This window comes from Piliocolobus tephrosceles, chromosome 5 (assembly GCF_002776525.5).
Source record: "Piliocolobus tephrosceles isolate RC106 chromosome 5, ASM277652v3, whole genome shotgun sequence".
In the NCBI taxonomy this organism is placed as follows: domain Eukaryota; kingdom Metazoa; phylum Chordata; class Mammalia; order Primates; family Cercopithecidae; genus Piliocolobus; species Piliocolobus tephrosceles.
Window position 1 is genome coordinate 163,765,280 of NC_045438.1, and position 7,980 is coordinate 163,773,259.

Below are 7,980 nucleotides of genomic sequence, written 5' to 3' on the forward strand. Positions count from 1 at the left end.
TGTTTTTAATTAATTGCTTGACGAAATAAACATTTATTTACTTTTAAAACACACTAATGTATTCTGAAGGGAAACTGGCTCCCTCTCAAATGTCTGGAGGCATCATAATTGTGAAGAGAGACTGTTCCAGGAGAAGAAGTTCAGCCTTGAGATAATGACAGGGTTGTCTGGAGAGGACCATAATGAGTTCAAAGCAAGGTGCTGGAATACATGCAGACACAGAGGTTGTTGATGCAATGTAGAGATTGTCTCATCTCATGGCCCTCCCATCCCGTTCCACTGATGTCAGTTTAGTTACATCCCTTGCTTGCGGTATGTCAACATGCAGCAATTATTTTGTTTTTGTTAACAATGATAGGACTTTAGCGCAATGAACTTGGCCTACATCCCTGAATGCTGCATTTACAACCAGCTTTCCTTGCTTGACAGCAGACTTCATTGAGTAAAAAGAGGCAGTTCCAAAGGTTATTGCAAGATTACAGCATAACAGGTCTGGACAAAGGCACTGTTGAATGTGGGAAGATGACTGACTGGGACCTGGAGGAAGCGACACTGGCTTCAGTGGGGCACTGTGGAGTCACACAGTAATGCACATGTGACCAGGCGCAGGTGTTTGCTTGATCCTGTCTTCTACATGAGAAAAAGAACTTTAAAAAAGTCATTAAGTGTGAAAAAGACTTCAGGACCATCAGATGATTAAAATTATTGTACTGATGTAATGGTTTTTAAGTTAAATTTTGAGTAATGTTGACAAACCTCTCTATTGCTTCATCTGCTGCTGATCAGCATAAGTGACCTAAACTAAGTTAACCAGCCCTTTCCAGAAATTCCGGAGGTTGATCTTAATCCAACTGTTTACTAGTAATTCAAGTGCCCCTCTCTCTGTTTTCTGACGGAATCGGTTGTTTATACTTTTCAAGTGCCTGCGCCAGGTTAACTTTCTTTCTTTCTTTCTTTCTTTCTTTTTTTTTTTTTTTTTTTTTTGAGATGGAGTCTCGCTCTGTAGCCCAGGCTGGAGTGCAGTGGCATGATCTTGGCACACGGCAACTTCCGCCTCCTGGGTTCAAGCGATTCTCCTGCCTCAGCCTCCTGAGTAGCTGGGATTACGGGCGCCCGCCACCACACCCGGCTAATTTTTTGTATTTTTAATAGAGGCGGGGTTTCACTGTGTTCGCCAGGATCCCGGTAAACTTTCACACTAGATGCTGTCACTGCCTTTTAGAAATTGACCACTGAACTGGGATGATACACCACATAGGAAAAAGTCATTAGCAATACAAAGCAGTGTAAGTTAGCAGTGCTAGCGGGTGGTAGAAACCCAAGTTGCTGGGAATTGAGAAGCAGGCATGACCACATGGGTTGGGGAGAGGAGGGAGTGATTCCCTAGAGATGGGACCTAGTCTGTGGGAAAGCCAAATCCTTGTACACTATAGGAACCTTCCTCTCCAGCCACAGTGGCTGTGCATCTGTGGAATTTTCCTTTCCCTCTTACCACCACACCTTTGCCAGTATCATTTCTTCCACCTAGAATGTCTAACCTTTATGTTCACTTAACACAATTCTCCCCAAGTTTCCAAACCCAGGTTGTGGAGATCCTTGACTGTGTGACTTGGAAATGTGCACTTTCTGTTGTTGGAAATCACTACCTACTATTGAATGAGATTGTGAAATGATAAACATGAACCCTAGCTGGGTTAGAGGAAGAGAATGTTTTCCAGACATGCAATGCGATGGGCCTGTGCCTCCTGTTTACTCATTTGTTGTCACACCAGCCCGGTAATGTGTTGATAGATACGAAAGAACACATCTCACACATGAGCATGAAAACCCAACCATCAGCTTATGAACTACAAAAGGATTATCATTTATTGTTTTTCCCTTGGACATCTGAGAAGGGGCTAAAGAGTTCACAGCCAAACCTGGTTTTATTGTGCTTTGCTTTATTGCACTTTGCAGATAGTACATTTCTTACAGATTGAAGTTTTGTGGCAACCCTGTGTGGGGCAAGTCTATCAGCATGATTTTTCCAACAGCCTTTGCTCACTTTGTGTCTCTGTCATAGTCTGGCAATTCTCGCAGCATTTCAAACTTTTCCATCGTTATAATATCTGTTCTGGTGATCTGTGGTGTTACCATTGTAATTGTTTTGGGGTGCCACGAACTATGCCCGTATAAGATGATGAATGTAATTCACAAATGCTGGATGTGTTCTGACCCCTCATCAGCCTGCTGTTCTCCCACCACTGTCCCTTTTCTTGGACCTTCCTATTCCCTGAGATACAATGATGTTGAAATTAGGCCAATTAATAACCCTACAGTGGCCTCTAAGTGTTCAAATGGAAGGAAGAGTTTCATGTCTCTTACTTTAAATCAAAAGGTAGAAATGATTAAGCTGAGATAGCGGAAAGCTAGGCTCTTGTGCCTGAGAGTTAGCCAAGTTGTGAATGCAAAACGTTCTTGAAGGAAATTAAAAGTGCTACTCTAGTGAACACACAGATGATAAGAAAGCAGAACAGCCTTATTGCTGATATGGAGAAAGTTCTAGTGGTCTGGATAGAAAATCAAACCTGTCATGACATTTCTCTGGGCCAAAGCCTGATCCAGGGCAAGGCCCTAACTCTCTTCAATTCTCTGAAGACCAAGAGAGGTAAGGAAGCTGCAGAAGAAACGTTTGAAGCAACAGAGGTTGGTTCATGAGGTCTAAGGAAAGAAGCCATCTTCATAACTTAAGTGCAAGGTGACGCAGCAAGTGCTAATGGAGAAACTGCAGTAAGTTATCCAGCAGATTTAACTAAAGTTGATGAAGGTGGCTACATTAAATAGAAGATTTTCAGTGTAGAAGAAACAGCCGTGTATTGGAAGAAGACACCAACTAAGACTTTTACACTACAGAGGAGAAGTCAGTGCCTGGCTTCAAAGCTTCAAGGACAGGCTGCCTCTCCTGTTAGGGGATGATGTAACTGATGACCTTAAGTTGAAGAAAATGTTTATTTACTCTTCTGAAAACCCTAGGACCCTTAAGAAGTGCTCTATAATAAAGCAACAAAGCCCGGATAGATAAATCCCCATCTGTTTACAGCATGATTTATTGGATATTTTAAGCCCAGTGTTGAGACCACTGCTAAAAAATTCCTTTCAAAATATTACTGCTCATTGACAATGCACCTGGTCACCTAAGAGCTCTGATAGAGATGTACAAGGAGAATAATGTTTTCATGCCTGCAAACACAATATCCATTCTGCAGCCCATAGATCAAGGACTATTTTCAACTTTCAAGTCTTACTATTTAAGAAATACACTTCATAAGGCTACAGGTGCCATGGATGTGTCACTGGTTCCACTGATGGATGTGGGCAAAGTAAACTGAAAACCTTCTGTGAATGATTCACCATTCTAGAAGCCATTAAGAACATTCGTGATCCATGAGAGGAGGTAAAGATCTCAACATTAACAGGAGTTTGAAAGAAGTTGATTTCACCCCTCACAGATGACTTTGAGGGGTTTGAGACTTCAGTGGAGGAAGTAACTTCAGATGTGGTGGAAATAGCAAGAGAACAAAAATTAGAAGTGGAGTCTAAGATGTGACTGAATTGCTACAATCTCATGATAAACGCTTAGCAGCTGAGGAGTTGCTTTCATGAATGACCAGAAAAAGTGGTTTCTTGAGGTAGAATCTATGTCTGGTGAAGATGCTGTGAACATTGTTCAAATAACAACACAGGATTTAGAATGTTACATCAACTTAGTTGAGAAAGCAGTGGCAGGGTTTGAGAGGGTTGACTCCAATTTTGAAAGAAGTCCTACTGTGGGTGAAATGCTATCAAACAGCATCTCATGCTACAAAGACATCTTTCATGAAAGGAAGAGTCAACCAACGTGGCAAACTTCATTGCTGTCTTATTTTGAGAAATTGCCACAGCCTTCCCGCCTTTCAGCAACCACAGCCCTGATTACTCAGTTGCCATCAACATTGAGGCAAGACCTTCTGCTGACAAAAAAATCACAACTGGCTGAAGGTCCAGATCATTAGCATTTTTTAGCAATAAAATATTTTTAAATTAAGGTATGTACATTGCTTTTTTAGACATAATGCTATTGCGCACACATAATAGAAAAAATAGTGTAGTGTAAACATAGCTTTTTTATGCACTGGAAAACCAAAAAATTTCTGTGACTGACTTTATTGTGATACTTGCTTAATTGTAGTGGTCTGGAACTGAACCAACAACATCTCTGAGGTATACCCGTATTTATTTATTGGCCCCTTATCTGAGGAGGGGGGCTAAAGACAAGATAATCGTAGTGTTAAACTAAGTTTAGCCTAAAGTGGTTTTCTTATATATTTTAAGTTCCGCCTAAAGGTTTCTCCGTACATAGTGAACTGTAACCTAACCGGATGCGTAAACAGACTGTAACCTGCTCTAGTGTCAGTAACCAAGTTTCAACCAATCAGAGGTGACCAACGATTCAAATCATCCTCAAATAAGGCAAACGTGGAACTGCAACCCATCTGGCTGTGTCTGTACCTACTTCTATTTTCTGTACATCACTTTCCTTTTTCTATCCATAAATCTTCTTGGACTGCGCTGCAGGGCTGGAGTCCCTCTGAGCCTACTTTGGTTCGGAAGGCTGCCCGATTTGTGAATTGTTCTTTGCTCAATTAAACTCTGTTAAATTTAATTTGTCTAAGATTTTTCTTTTAACAGTTGCCAGTGGCAGAAAATCAAAAGATCTCTTTAGACTCTAGATCCCAGAAATACCATCTGGGGATAGTTTTGGTTGGCATAACTTGGGGAGTGCTACTAGCATCTACTGGTGGAGACCAGGATGCTGCTAAACATCCTGCAATTCATAGGACAGGACTTCACAACAAAGAATTGTCTGGCCCAAAATGTGAATAGTGTTGAGGTTGAGAAACCTTGCACTAGAGGAACTTAGAAGTTACTGACTGACACCCAGTTAAGAGAAAGTTGCTTGGAAAAATTTGTCTCAGAGGAAAGGAAAACAAAATAGTAAATCTGTTTAAGTTGCAACATTTCTACCATAAAATAAAGTTAAAGGAAGAGTTCAGCTCATTTGTTAAAATGCCCCATTGCCAACCCTTTCTTTCCCACCTGGCTGTTTATTCAGTGGGAGGCTTTCGTTTCTGACTTTGACTAGGCTTGTAGCAATGCCAAACAAGTGACTTCAGGAACAGTGTACTCCTGAATCACTGAATCACTCCTGAATCACTGAATCACTCCTGAATCACTGCCGGGCAGTATCATCATCACTTTAATTTGTTTAGTTTCTCCTTGGTCAGGAGCACCCAGCTTCCCAGGTGTGAGCAGGTTAGGCAATTCTTCCTAGTTCCCATTTCTTTCTGGAGGAAATGTGGTATACGCGGGCAGGGTTGGGCAGGAGAAGGAGCCCAGGATGGAATCCTGAGGGGATGGTGGAACCTTCTGCTGAGATCTTCCCTTCAGAGGGTGTGATCTTTGAGGGGAGGCTATTGATGAAACTTAACTGTTGTTCTACACATTTATAATACATTTATTTTGGGCGATCAGGGTTCCAAGGTTATTTTCACATTGTTTTGATGATTAATATATAGAATTTACATGTTTTAATAGTACAAATGATTTGAATGCTGATGGGTTTTATTAGTGGCCCTAATTTTTTATCCATGAAAAATTATTAATTAATTCACCATCAAGGATTTATTGCATGTCAGTTTTGTACAGACATGCTGCTATGTACAGTGTCATGGGGACTGACAGTCTGGTGGGAGAGACAGCCGAGCAGAAGGATAATGGCAATACTGTGTGCTAAGTGCTGTGATGTGACAATTACAGGGCACTCTGGGAGCATGGTTAAAAGAGGTCCCTTCGGCTGAGACAGAGACTTGCAGGTTAATAGGAGTTAGCTATACAGAGTATAGGGAGGAGAGGGGCCAGGATGGGAAATGGTATTCCCTGAACAGCAGTAAACACGTTCAAAAGTTCACAGGTTAGGAAAAGAGCATGAAGAGTTCAGGGAATTAATTAATTAATTAATTAATTTAGAGATGGAGTCTTGCCCTGTCTCCCAGACTGGAGTGCAGTGACATGATCTTGGCTCACTGTAGCCTCCGCCTCCTGGGTTCAAACGATTCTCATGCCTCAGTTTCCCAAGTAGCTGGGATTACAGACATGCACCACCATGCCTGGTTAATTTTCATAATTTTAGTAGAGAAGGGGTTTCACCATGTTGGCCAGGCTGGTCTTGAAGTCCTGGCCTTATGTGATCTGCCCACCTCAGCCTCCCAAAGTGCTGGGCTTACAGGCATGAGCCACTGCGCCTGGCTGAGTTCAGTGGCTTTTAAGAGCTATTTTGAAGATATAGACTCAGGATTCAGGTGCATATGCAGTGGAAACTTTATTCATTGGACTGATTGATATGGATCACATGTGGAACAAGGAGAGAACAGGACCCAAGAGGGACACAAACAAGACATGGGCAAAAGAATAGGAGCCAAGATGGACAAAAATTGGCAAGAGAAACTGAAAAGACAAGCCACAGGTGACCAAAATAATTGCAACTCCAATACGCGAAGAACTTTGACAAATCAATGAAGAAAGAGTGAACAACCCAGTGGAAAAATGGACAGAGGAAATGAAAAAACATTTCATAAACAAACGAAAAGATTCTCTACCTTGTTGGTAATCTGGGAAAGGCTAATTAAAGCCACAAAAGAGATATTATTTTGCACCCATGAGATGAGCAAGGTAAGAATTCTGACCATACCAAATACTGGTAAGAATGTGGAGTAACTCTGATATGCTGCCGGTGGGAGTGTAAATTAGGGCAACCACTTTGTAAAAGAATTGGGATTAAGAGGAAATATAGAGATGCATATATGCCACATGTTCATGCGAGCCAGGTTGCTTGTGGCAGTATCAAGTATAATAACAAAAAACTGGAAATAATCAAAATATTCATTGTTGGTAGAATAAATAATATACTTTTGTCTGTTCATAAAACGGGATACTACAGAGTAGTGAAAATTAACAAACTATAATTCTATGCATGCTGTGGCCTGAATTGTGTCTCCCCAGCATTCCTCTGTTGAAGTCCTAACCCCCAGGACCTCAGGACTATATTTGGAGGTGGGTTCTTTAAAGAGGTGATTGAGTTAAAGTGAGGTCTTTAGGGTGGCCCCTAATCCGACCTGACTGGTGTCCTTATAAGAAGGGGAGATGAGGACACAGACTCACACAGAGAGGGAGGACCATGTGGGGACACAGGGAGAAGATGCCATCTGCAAGCCAAGGACAGAGACCCCAGGAGAAACTGACCCTGCCCACACCTGGATCTCGAACTTCAGCCTCCAGAACTGTGCAAAAATAAATTTCTGTTGTTTAAGCCCCTAGTCTGTGGTAGCAGCAAACTAATGCAGTGTGCCAAAATGAATAGATTTCAGAAGTATAATGTCTTGTGAAACTTCAAGTCACAGAACACTCACAGGGTGATTCCGTTTAGGGAAGATTAAAAAAAAAAAAAAAGACACATAGTTTAGGGACACACACACACATATTTAACAAAGCTTTACTTTCTTACACTCCTTTCAAAAGAAAGGAGCTTACTTAAAAAGCTTACTTCCGCTTCTCGTGAGTGTGGGCCGAACTTCATGACTCACTTCCAATGAAAAGAACAGAGCCCGTGATAGTGTGTGACTTCTGAGATGAGTCATGAAAGGCACAGTGGCCTTCTCCTTGCTTTCTCTCAGATCATTTGCTCTGGAGGAACCCAGGTGCCATATTCTGAGAGCACTCAAACAGCCCCTTGGAGAGGTCCCTGTTGCTACAGCAGCACCTCTCACTGGACGTACCAATCTGCAATGCACTCTTGCCAGAGGCCCACTAAGTTTTGCAGCTAATAGGATTCAAGCGACTGCTGGTAACTAATAGAATGCAGTTGAATCCACAGAGCTTCATTGCTGACATCCGAAGCGAGGTCAA

The 7,980-nt window shown here is 41.8% G+C and overlaps 1 pseudogene; it reads right to left on the minus strand.

Moving 5' to 3' along the window:
• Positions 1-1,766: 1,766 nt before the first annotated feature.
• On the minus strand, positions 1,767-1,859 carry LOC111548641 (annotated as a pseudogene).
• Between the last annotated feature and the right edge of the window lie 6,121 nt (positions 1,860-7,980).